Source organism: Saccostrea echinata, unplaced genomic scaffold (genome assembly GCF_033153115.1).
Source record: "Saccostrea echinata isolate AGI-Se365-2 ecotype Australia unplaced genomic scaffold, CSIRO_AGI_Sech_v1 ptg000061l, whole genome shotgun sequence".
In the NCBI taxonomy this organism is placed as follows: domain Eukaryota; kingdom Metazoa; phylum Mollusca; class Bivalvia; order Ostreida; family Ostreidae; genus Saccostrea; species Saccostrea echinata.
In genome coordinates this window covers 1,352,165-1,365,251 of record NW_026889810.1, presented here as the reverse complement: position 1 = coordinate 1,365,251, position 13,087 = coordinate 1,352,165, and the positions used below count along the sequence as shown (strand labels likewise).

The 13,087-nt window shown below is 31.1% G+C and overlaps 1 pseudogene; it reads right to left on the bottom strand.

The window, feature by feature from the left end:
- Nucleotides 1–2,176: 2,176 nt before the first annotated feature.
- Nucleotides 2,177–13,087, bottom strand: part of LOC133175163 (receptor-type tyrosine-protein phosphatase epsilon-like) — a 46,842-nt pseudogene continuing 35,931 nt past the window's right edge.

Genomic DNA, 13,087 nt, shown 5'->3' with positions numbered 1-13,087 from the left:
CCGTCACATTGGTCTAATGGAGAGAATTTACCACTCGGTATCGTAAGTTTTATTAACAAGAAGCTATTACACATTTTCGAAAGAAAGATTCAGTTAGAACAGAATTTCTTTTATGGGTCCACAAAAACTCTTATTCGTCACCTGCGCCAGACTTACGCATGTTACAGTACTAGTGTACACTTTAAAGCAATATGAGCTGCATTTTTGAGAATTTAATTTCTCTGTTAAAATGTGTTTTCATAAATTTTCATGTAATTTGAACCTTTTTGATCAATTTGACTTAAATAAAGTATGAAATTGTTTCAGAAGAAAGATTTCTGTACAATCGAATATATGGTATTATATAAGGAATCAATATTTTACAGGACGACAATTATGTAATTCTGCTTCAACCAAAGATTAAAAATAGTTCTTCCATCGCAAATATGAACAAGAGAAGTTTAAAAACGTACTTTTTTCCTGTAATTGAAGTAGTTTATTACAATTTTGCAACAAAAATTTCCGACATCAAAGTTTCAGCTCATATTGCTTTAAATAGTATATTTTTTGTAATCGTATTAAACATGCTGAATATCAATCAAGCATTATGAAAAGAAGCATTTTTAAAATATTTCATTATATAACAGTGGCATTATATTTTGACTTCAAATTAGACACACGGATTTACAAAAGTTATTTAAAATTTAAACTTTATGACACTCTCCTCAAAGTTTCAGTGACGCACTTTAATATTCTATGGGAAACATTATCATGCCCGCGAATCAGCAAAATAAACACGGTGTGCTTTCTCCACAGTAGAATTTCCTTAACCATAAGTAGGAGACCAAAGAAAATGTCGGCATAAAAAGATAGCGATAAAAATAGAGCAGAGGTTTTAGAGCTTGTTTAATTCAGCTCCCTCAGGCTTTTCGCAAAACAAACATCATCACTCCAAATTGGGAAGACATCAAATAAGTGAATATTAAGAATTTAATTTTTTCATCAACAAGCAATAAATAAGTCTCAGTTTGCCGAGTACATATTATTATTATTATTAAATAGAGGTACAGAATAACAATTATGTCTCAAGGTTAATCATTTCACAAAGAAACTCACAGATATTAATAGCAATAAATATTGAAAATTAAGTTTTATTCGCACTTTAACATGTGCGATACCTTATATATATATTGCATTAAGGACATACGCAACATACCTTACCTACTGATTATTTTTCAAGATATTCTTAATTTAAGATTATAGTGGCATCAGATGTTCGTAGACAAAAAATCAGCATGCATTACCAGGGGTTTTGAAAAGATATCAACTGATGAAAATTCTTGTATAATTCAAAGAAAAATATACAAAAATTACTAAGGATATATTCTAGATGTTTTGTTTATCCAAACTTGTTTTAGAAGAAGTGTACAATAGCATATATAGACATTTAAATGTAGCACACAGTTCCTTTAAGTATTGGAACTCTTCAACTCCAGGGAAAAAGACAATAAAGTTCAAACTACGTTGCGTATGTCCTTAATGGAACTACGTTATGAAATAAAGCAGAAACTTAAAAATATGAATTATATATCACAGAACAGCCAGCACGTAACAAAAATAGTATACAATATCATTTAGTAAAGAAAAAAGACATTCAGGCATCATTTTTAGTTTTAGAAAAAATTCCAAAAAGCCTACTATCAATGTTTAAGCACTTACAAATTATGTAATGTATTCTTCATGAATTTTTCATTGGTCACTGAATTTCAAATTTTGTTTCTGAGATATGACAACAAATCTTAATCTCTAGATTAGAATGTGGCTTTAAAAAAAATTGCCAACAATCCCAAAGCAAACCCATTGCATCGCAGTATTTTCATTTTTAGTAAAGAACAGCTAGATAACAGGTTTTATTTCAAAATCAGTGACCCTATACATTTCTGTAAAAGATTATCGACATTTTGCATAATTTCTTTAAACTAATTTGAATAGAATAACTTTAACCTACATCGCATACTTTAATGCTTTTATATGTAGCCAGATGCAGTTTCAAGTACAATTATTTTGTTGTTTCTGCATTCAGCTTCAAATATATAAATGATTACTGGATTAAAGATTTATTTTATGAAAAAAATCTGTATATAATTCTCTTATAGGCAGTTAAATAATATTAATAATACTTAGTAAATTCCTATAGTTTAATATGATGGAAACATTTTCTTTTTCATTAAGAGAAAGTAAGAGAATGATTAATTAATTAACACAGCTTACAGAAGTTTATATAATTGTAATAATTTTAGGTAAGATATTTTTCTTTAATTATTTCATAAGGTTTCTCTCCACAATAACGTTTGCACATTCATAGGAGAACGCCTTCACAGGTTGGTGTAAGTATTTTCCTCAGTGGAGTCCTCTTGTGCCCGGATGAAGTCATACACTGCATCGTGAATCAATATGTACTCCTCCTACATCAAAAATTAAATAAAAGGAAGTTTATAACTTACCTTACATCGCACAAAGAAGACACGCATAGGAAATAAATGCACTGATTTAATGTATGTATATATTGTATTTATGAGAGAAGTTAATGTTGATGAACACGGTTCTGGTCGTCCTTTCTTACATACTAAATAAGGAATTATTATCTAAATGGAAAGTAGTATTCAAAAAAGCAATTATCAATTTACTAGAATACATGCATATATGAGGGTTTTTGATAATAAAATTACCATTGTGGAGCACAGTTCTGGACGTCTTATCTGTAACTGACGGACAGCAGAGAAAATGTCCACCTCTCCGTCCACAGACAACTGTTGTAGTGTGTTATATACAGCACATAATACACCACACAGGACTGCTCCGTCACTGATAATAAAAATATTAATATCCATAGACAACTGTTGTAGTATGTTATATACAGAACAAAACACACCACAAAGCACTGCTCCGTCACTTATAATAAAACTCATGAGAAAAACATCAAATAAATTTGACTATCATTATAGGCTTAATGCTAAGAAAAGCTAATAAAAGATCTTTTTACCTGTGTTTTGCAGTTATAAATATTATGAACGCACACCATACATTTGGATCAACATAAAATTAAAAGGGGATCATGAAGACTCTTTTAAAGGTTAAACTTTTTATAAAGTCTCAATATATTATTAAAATGAATTATGTTTTAAGACACTGTACCATGGATTGGATTTTAAATTTAAGTCTCTATAGCAATTTTGACTAATGTCTATACCACGTTTCATAAGGATAAGTTATTATATTAATACATGTTATATGATGTTTTCTTAACATAAGACGCTACTTTTAAAACAATAAATTATATATATCAGGAACACTACAGGGTTTTCAACTGAGTATAAGAACGTATTATCGTATTATAAAATTAAAGAAACCTAGTGACATTATTCTTTGATAATCTTAGACACGAGAACAACATACACAAGTCACTTCTTTGCCGAACTGAAGAGTCGAGAATTGGGTGTCCCATAAAAGTTTTAATGTTAATAATTCCTTTCATCTAAAATACCTGCTGACTACTGTAATGGGGACCTCTGTGTTACTCTGCAAGGCAAATACAACCAAACGTAAAATCACCGCTGCAACCTGAGCAGGTTCTTTATTTTTCAAGCTTCCCTTTGGCTCTATAATCGAAATTGAATGTCTTTGACTGTTTTCCTGAAAATAAAAGGGTTTTAAGGCAAAGAAATCTTCTTTGTGTAGGACAATTGATATATTTGTCATTTCAAAAATAAACATAAACAAACTTTTATGCGTTATCTGTTAGTTAGAGAATATATACATCTGTGTAATAGGCAATTGAATCAAAATAAAAAAATTAAACTAACACTTTTTTGAGGAAGCTTTATCTGTGCAGAAAAAAATGTCATTCGTTTGCAATGTATTTATCTACAAGCAGATTGATTAAGAGAAGTGACTTGAATACGTATGTCTCACGATTTGTAAATCATATCTGACCCATATTTAGATATTTTACTAGAAAAAGACGTTAATGGTAATCTAACAACCAAGCTTTATGATAAACGTGATGACTTAAACTTTTCAATCGTCAACTTCCCTTACTTATGTAGCAATATACCTTCATCACCTGCATATGGGGTTTATATCTCTCAGTTGATTCAATACGCAAGAGCATGCTCTACGTATTTTTTAAAACGAGGTAAATTTTTGACAAACAAGTTGATGAAACAAGAATATCAGCAGTCTCATTTAAAGTCGTCATTTCGTAAGTTCTATAGTCAATACAATGACCTTGTCAGCAAATACAATTTATAATTAAGTCATACTAATTGTTGGCCATTATTTACACACTGAATTGTCGACAGATATTTCCGCTATTATCCGATCATTACAAGGAGCACACGCGGGGGTGACCGGTTGGCAGGGGATGCTCACTCCTCTGATCCCACCTCTGATGTTTTAGAGGTCTGTGTTTGCTCTGCTCTAAAATTTGTAATGTTTAATGGGTTTTTGAGCTTGAATACTGTTTGTTACTCCATATATTGCATCTGAGATGCCTATACACATAGAAATCTTAATGTCTTAATACTTATTTTAAACATGGAGCAGAATAAGACAAAAAAAATATCATTTTCCTTCGAATACTGATAAATTTTATACGGTTAACCAACCTTTAAATCAAAATGATTTCTTGCTTATAAATTATTTCTAATATATATATATATATATATATATATATATTGCTCTAACGAATCAATACTAAACAAAACCTCTGAGCTTTGAATGAATTACCCGTGATCTGCCTATTCTAGCCAGCCAAGGTAGAATGTTTGAGGATTTTTACTCAAAAAAATTCTTTACACATCGATGAAATAAGAAATAAGTTGACGTTTGAAATCCCAATATAAATAAAATCAGGTCATCTATTTATCAATTGCAGTAAACTGTTACATGCTATTTCTCCTATAAGACAGCAATGACATTGGAGTATCCATTTTCAGTGGAGACATAAACAATGTAAAACTAACCGATTTTAAAAAGTATCTCAATTCTATTTCCAGGGCAAGATATACTTACCCCATTCTGATAAATGTTGAATGTGGTACATTTCATTTCGGAGACCGACTCATGCTCGCAGATAATGGTGAATGGGGGTACGGATTTTGAATTATTGGCAGATGGCATCCACTTATTTGTCTAAATTACAAAAAATCAAATAAATATCTTTATTTTTTACTTGAATTTTCTGGGGTTAAAGAATCAAATAAAAGTACAATTAAAATACTTGATATCTACTGACTGATTCAACATCTCTCACAGGATCCATACAAATCACTACATTTGATTCGTGATCAGTGAGCAGGCGCAGGAAATCCACAGCGTCTTCTGCCGGAGGATAGTGTGTTATTAAGAAGGCTCCGACGTTGAGGTAAGACTTAAATAAAGAATTGTATGTGTGTATTTCAACGAATTTTGGATAATATCAGAGTCAAATGATTATTGTATTTACCCTATTAATTTGTCTGCAAAACCTACTTGGTTCTGATTTCTTTCATATAAGCGTTTTGTATAATTTGATTTTTTGAATGAATATAATTCCTTTTTTCAGATTCCATTGTATTTAATAAATACAAACCGCAGATTCTCTAGTTTTAAATTCAAAAAAATTCAAAAACAATTATAAAACATCTCCTAACAGTTACCTATCAAAACCTTTTTTCGTACGTACAGGAATAGAAACGGCATTGATGTAATTTCCACGCTTTGTTACACTTGGAGACAGGAACATACTGTACTTGTCAACTAGAAAAGTCTATCTCATTTTAGAGCCAGAATGTGCACAAAATACGACGATCTGTAACAATATTTTTAAAAACTTTGTCTCCAGTAAAATAGCTTTGAAAAATCAGCATTATAAACATAAAGAAATTTTAAGTAGGTAGATGAACAAACTGTGAAGCTGAATTAAAAAAAAAAAAGAGGGAAAACTTTTTAATATTTTTGACACAAGTAATGTAACAGACTTAATATTTCAATAAAAAAGAAGACGAAAGAGTGCCCTTTCCTTAGTTAAGTAAAATATTTATCATTATTGAATTAATATTCATCAGTGATTTAACAGATGTAGAATGGCTTACGTGGGAGAACTGATTTGTTATCCCCGCTCTCCACAGCAAGCTTATAATCCTCTTCTGTGTAGGACGGCCGTACTCTTAGAAGAGTCTAAACGGTGAAATCTTATTTCTCTTAATTTTGTTTAAATCAGATGAATATATGGATACTTTTTTCTTCATAATTTATCTGATTTGAAAACATGCGTATGTGAGTTAAGGCTAGATTTAGGCGTTTCTATGCAAATGAGTTAATAAAAACGCATAAGTTGTATATTTATTATTCAGAGAAAGTTTTGAGCTATTTTCTTATGCATACTTAGTACCCACGATATGTTATAGCCAGTACACATTATGACGTCACTGATCTTACCTACTGGAGGTAACAAAACACATCAACAAAACAGCTTCGGCGCAAGGGATTACCCTATTTATTTTCACATAAAAATTGTATAATGCGAAGAAGAATATTCTATATGTCAATAAAACTGCTGCACAAATCCTAGGCAATTTCTCATTTAATCGGAATTTGAGGAAACTTAAGCGGACTGTACATTTTTACCCTTATTCAACTTAAAACTTTACAATTAGAAATTACACAACTGAGCTGTTGATATTTGTGCAGCAATACCAGCAAACTTTGGAATACTTTGCTTCTAAATATACCTTGTTTCGGTTAAATAAAATAGAGCATGCCCTTGCGCCGAAGTATTTTTGTTGATATCCATTATAATCTTGTATTAAAGAACAATGACGTCAAAATATGAAAATTTTTATGTCGTGGGTACCAAGTATGAATTAGACAGTAAGTTTTAATAGATTAATTGCATAGAAATGCCTATACCTAGCCTTAACTCACCTGTGTGTAAAAACAATATTTTGTTGCAAAAATAAAAGTCAGGAAAGTTCCACATAATAATAACATTTTTCAGCACTTTCTATTTCTATGTCAATAAGATGATTTACCTACAAAACATCTTCAGTCAAAATTTTTTGGGGGATTGCTAAATTGTTATCTTGACAATGAAAACGTAATTAACATATATTATTTTAATTATTTGGTTATATGATTAAGTAATACTTGCTGAAGTCTTAATGTGATGCAGTGATTTCATTGATACAAATATAAAGGACAACAAAAAGTATCGATTTGAAAGTTTCCATATCTTTATTTGGTCTTTTGTACACAATATTCAAACATTGTGTTTATCTGGAAGATCAATGCAGTTGAACATATCTTTCCACGAGAACCATTTAAACAAATCAGTGAGCTAGGATTTATTCAGTCATTTCAAAAAATATGATTTATCTTGATATTAATAATTGTCTCATCAATTTCTCAATATCAAATATTACCTGAAATTCTTTTGTTAATTGACTCTTATTGGATTGTTTATCTCGTGTCATTAACTCTGCTTTCCTTAAGAATTCAGGTTTGAATAGTACACATGTTGGAGCTTTGAACATGGCATCAAGTGCCAGAAATATAGTCATATACTGCTCCTGAAATTTTAAAGAACCAAACCACATTATACAATGATTGTTAAATTTCAGGATTTTTAAAATGTTTTTAAACGTCTTTCATGAATGGTTCGAGCTTTAAGTCTTTGTTAATGTGGTATTTTTCTTCAAATATATTTTGTTACATGTAGATCAGTTGATCTAGAGAAGCGCAACTTTTGAAATCAAAATGCTTGGAAAAAATATTTTTTTATACAGAGAAGATAATGCAAAATTTATATTCGATGACCAAAAAAAAATATTTTAATTAACTGTATGCAATTTATATTATAACGCTCCAATTCAATCAACTAATGATAAACTCACATATGTCTGAACCATATTCATTCTGTTTTCTCTCATTTTCTTCACGTATTCGGCAATGTTGATTTTCTTGTTTGTTTTGCCCGCCTTATATAAAGCGTCTATAGCGATATATGTACCTGTACGCCCTATCCCTGCACTAGGATTATCAGGGAATAAAAACAAGTTTTTGGTAATAATATGTAAATTAGAAAACATATTAGAGTATGTCAATCTGCACTCATTACTTGAAAAATAAAAGAAATAAATTTTAAAATAGAAAAAGAAGACACTTTCTTAGAGCCTTGTATATTGTGTATATTTTAAAAAAATGCAATTCAACAAATTATGAAGAAGAAATTTATAAATGTTCAGCATGAAACCTATAATATTTTGGAAGAGTATATGATTGAATGTGCTCTTTGAATAACCTGCAGTGTACTAAAATTGGACCACTATTTTGTTGATCAATTGTCCTTGTCACGTGATCATGGAAAAGTACAAGACAGAGCGGTTCCGGTATGCCATGGTCCGGCCAGGCGGTATAATGGTATTGTGTTACAATTCGAGATGTCTGTTAATAAAAATTGAAGATATCTTAGTTCCATAACAAGTGCAAGTTGGTGACCGTATTTTTCCTCAAAATGGAGTTCCTTTATTTTTTTTCTCTAATTTTAAAGTGGTACAATGCTGTAAGGAACTGGAGTTTCAAATCATTTTTACTAAGTTCCGGTTTTGAGACAACCGTTTAGCCATATCACACGAAAATTACTGTGAAACTTCAAATGAAAAATCAAAACTTACCATGATGACGTAATCATTTTGCTAATATAATCATGGTCTTGGCTCTATCTTTTTGATTTTCAAAGAAAGTTTGTTTGTATCTTTTGTACATAATAATGATTACTGGAAATGTATTTTTTACTTACCCCTTTGTTAATTACACTAAATTTCCTGATTTTATAATTTGCATAGCTTTCCTCTTCGTCCAAGCTGAGGGAGATCACACCAAATGTACTAATTTGATGTAAATCTGGCCAGTATCTGACACATTTTGACTGTAAAGTTAACATCAAGTTATCAAAGATTGGGTATTTTTTAGTCACTGCTTCTATTTGAAGTGAAAAAAAATGACTTTTGATTTGGGGTTTTACTGCTTTTATACAGCCGAATGTTACATTTTTGTACTTTTATATCTTGTGGCAAATACATATCCTACAATTCATCTTCATAGAACAGTACATTGTTTTAGGAAGTTTAATTCTAAAAGTGCGTAGTTAGTTATTCATTTTTACGTCGTGGGTCTTGAATCCCACTGTGGGACGCTGACAAAGGTTCTTCGGATAGGACCGCAGAAATCGAGGGGCAATGTAGCACTACATTATGGCACGAAACTAATTTCTTACTACCTTTTGCAATAAGTGTTGAACGTACGTAAAAGTGTATAGGCTTTCATGCCATTGGTGGCATCCCAGCATGAGGGAAATATTTTCAAACGAATGTTTCGAGGCAACCAATCTCTCTACAGTAATGTCAATTTTTTTGGACATTTGAGTTATCAGATTCCCCTCAATGTTTCACTCTCAGTACTTTCGAAAACGCAGCACAGTTAAGGCTGCAATAAGGAGGCGGGGCCTAATTTTTACGGGAAATGCTTACTATGACATCACACAAAATTAGATGTTCTTCAAATTACCATAAAAAGAAATAATATGCTATTTTAAACTGTTGGATAGCTTTAAACTACATCAATACTTACTATTGCATGTATTTTTGTCGTTGGTTAAATACCACAAAGCAAAATATAAATATTTTCACTGATCGCAATGCACTTGTCAATGTGACGTCATATCGTAAAATTTGATGCAGTTTATATGCAGTGAGAGGCGGATCAAGTTATATTTTATACAATGAAAAATGTATTTTGTAATTAAATAAAATATATTTACAGATATATAAGAGGTCATTAACTTGGATGCGTTGTCTATTTAATGATTTTATTCATATACTTCCCGTACATTTCCTAGACAAGTGATACTGCCGAATATTTGTATGCAGATTCAATGAAGGGTAATAGAAGGGTCGTAATAAATCGATATATTGCAAGGGCATACCCTCAATGAATTATGACAAGCTTTCACACATAAACTCAAGAGGTATGAAGATATTTGAAAAGTGCGCCGAACGTGATGAAATCTTGCAAATGAATTAATTATATCTATATTTAATGTACTTGACCAGCAAAATATTCAACATACAGTTTAACAAACGTAATTTTAGCAATAATATAGTAGAGTCTATATAGGTTCGCACCCTTCTCACAAACTACAAAGAGTGTTGAAAATAATTATAAACTAAACTTAGATTTTTAACTTGGTTATGCCCTTGCAATATTGGAATTTATAGATGACCTCAATACTGCAGGTATATTTGCTAAAATCACGTGACTGCCACATTACGTCACAAGTCTAGATAAGAAATCTTATCGTCCCTAACATGTAGTTTTCAACCACATTACATTTGTCCGACAATAGTAAAGTCCTTAAAAGAATCGCCCATCCTTGTAAAGAATGTATTTTCTATATAAAAAATTCTCCGATATTTCCATTTGTCACCTTAACTGTACTGCGAATTAAACTTAGGTTACCTGTTTTCCTTCTTTGAGGTTTGTGAGTGTAACAATTTGGTGGGCATTCTCTTGCCAAATCATGGACCAGAAATCTGTCACCGTATTCTTACGTGGTCCTGTTACAGAGAGACAAATCTATTAAGTAACTTTTTACTAACTGACTGTTAACATTATAGTGTGTTTAGTAAAAGAGAATAAATTTACAATGAATAGAAAGAAACACTGATACCTTGTGTGGCAATATATTCATTCGAATTACCGATGCCCTGAAAATAAAAAGGAAAACTTTTTTCATGATAAATACACTATACAAACGTATGGTACAAAAGATCCATTGCTAAATAGTATAATAATTATGGTCAAACGATAAGTTACTCAGATATGTGTTTTGTATATCTTCGTAACGTTTAAAAATAATGTAAAATTATGATAACCTTATGATTTCTAAACTGGTTTCTAATTGTCTTTAAACAATCAAAATGTTATTTTTTTTGTATTGGTAATTTCCAAAAGGATTATATTAGAAAACAACCACCTGGTATCTTGCACAAATGTCTGGTCAGGTGCCTCAATTTTTTGTGAGTAAACATGTAGGGCTGTCACGAGTACCCGAAATAACCGAGAACCGCGGTCCAAGTTGTTCGGTTCGGTTCCGGTTCCATTTTTCCGGATTTCGGTTCGGGTCTGGTTTATATATTAGAGTCTGTTCAATACAAAAAATGGCGTCGAAATCAAAGGAATGATGACGATAACAGTGATAAATAAACGTCACAACTGAAATTTACTTCATTCCATGACAAAACACTTGTCACGGAAGTGTTAGATAATTATCAAAACGAGCAGGAGTGGTCAGGTTGTGACTAATAGTAGGCCAAGTAACCGATGTCTAGACGTTTTCAATGTAAATTTAATGTAACAAATAAAGATTTTTCATGTTAAATTCATTAAATTAAGGTTTAAAATAGATGTAAATACCCGACCCGAAAAACCCGAAACCGAACCGAAAATTTACAGACCCGACCCGACCCGAAAAATTTTGGAACCGTGACAGCCCTATAAACATATTAAAGTAGCAATACTTCGATGATAAAATCTTAGAAAAAATTATATACTTTTTAAGAACGTCTATCCTTAAACAGATTCACAGCCTTTTTGAAGTCACGTTCCGTATTGCTTCACACTTTAAGCATTTTGTAAAGACAGATACAGTTAAAATAATTCTGTTAAGTAATTAAGAGGAGAAAACAAATAACTTTTATTGTTGTTTCCCTTCCCTACCAAAATGGATAGCAATACCAAACATACATCACATTTATAAAGGCTTCTGTTGAAAACTACTTACGTCAATAAAATTAGCGTTGATATAGTCTGATTGGCTGTTCAACAATTTGATTCTGGAATGGTCGTCTGAAAGTATTTATTTTTCCATTTTTTGTATTCCACAAAAGCATTATAATTGCCCTCAATACTCTCTCCCAAGAACTGGTATATTTTTAAAATAACTGTTATTCCTTTTTTATCTATTTTGCTCACTTTTCGCTTAAGATTGTTTTGACGCAAAACTTTCTTGACAGATGCATGTTATATCAAGAAAGAAAATTATACTTTAAACTGATAATAATGCAGATTTGCAATAAAAATCATTTCAGTTACAATGTAAATTTGCAAAATAAATGTGAGCAACGATAATTTAATATTTTTTTTTCTATTATAAACACTTCTCAAGCAGGACTTACATGGCAACGTGTTCTTATATCTGTTCTTAGGTATGTTTTCTGGTTGTTTTCCAGCGTTACAAGGGTATTTTTCACCGTATGGCATTGTCTACCGTAGAAATCGGAACAATTCAACAATTAAACATATAGCAGATTTCTGAAAACTTCAATTACTTTTGATTGAAAAAAAAGTTACCGCATACTCCCTTTTAAAGCCATCATCTTCATTTTTCCGTTTTTCCTTTATAACCTTCTCCAAGTTTTCTATATCAATATCTGGAATCTTTTCTTCATTCATAGAGAGATATCCGTATGGGTTTTCTTTATGCATTTTTTCATCATTGTCGATCTCACCTTCCCGCTCATTAGTTTCTTTGTATAGTTCATAACTCTGATTATCTTTTCTATGTGTATGTCGAGATCCACTTTTCTTTGAGAATTCTTCATCTTCATCTGTGTTATAAAAGATATTCGTGAAAGTCGCTTTTTCTGCTCTTGAAGCACTTTCTAATGAGAAAAAAGATATGAAATTGTTGGGGGGGGGGTAAACTTAATTTAAGTGATACTATAGAAAATTCGTAATTAACTTTGATTCTAGGAACTGACAGGCAATGTACACGTCCAATTTCAAGAAAATTTATCTCTACTGATCATAAATTTTTATAACAATTTAAGCCTTAAATATGTTTGTTTCTCTCCAAAAACAATTGTTTTATTCACAATATATAAAATATATAAATATATCTCTTAACCTGTGCTTCGTATCTTTTCTTTCTCGTCATTTCTTTTCGAATCTCGCGATCTGCAAACAGAAATACAATCCATAAACATTTAAATTTGATGATTTTTCTTCC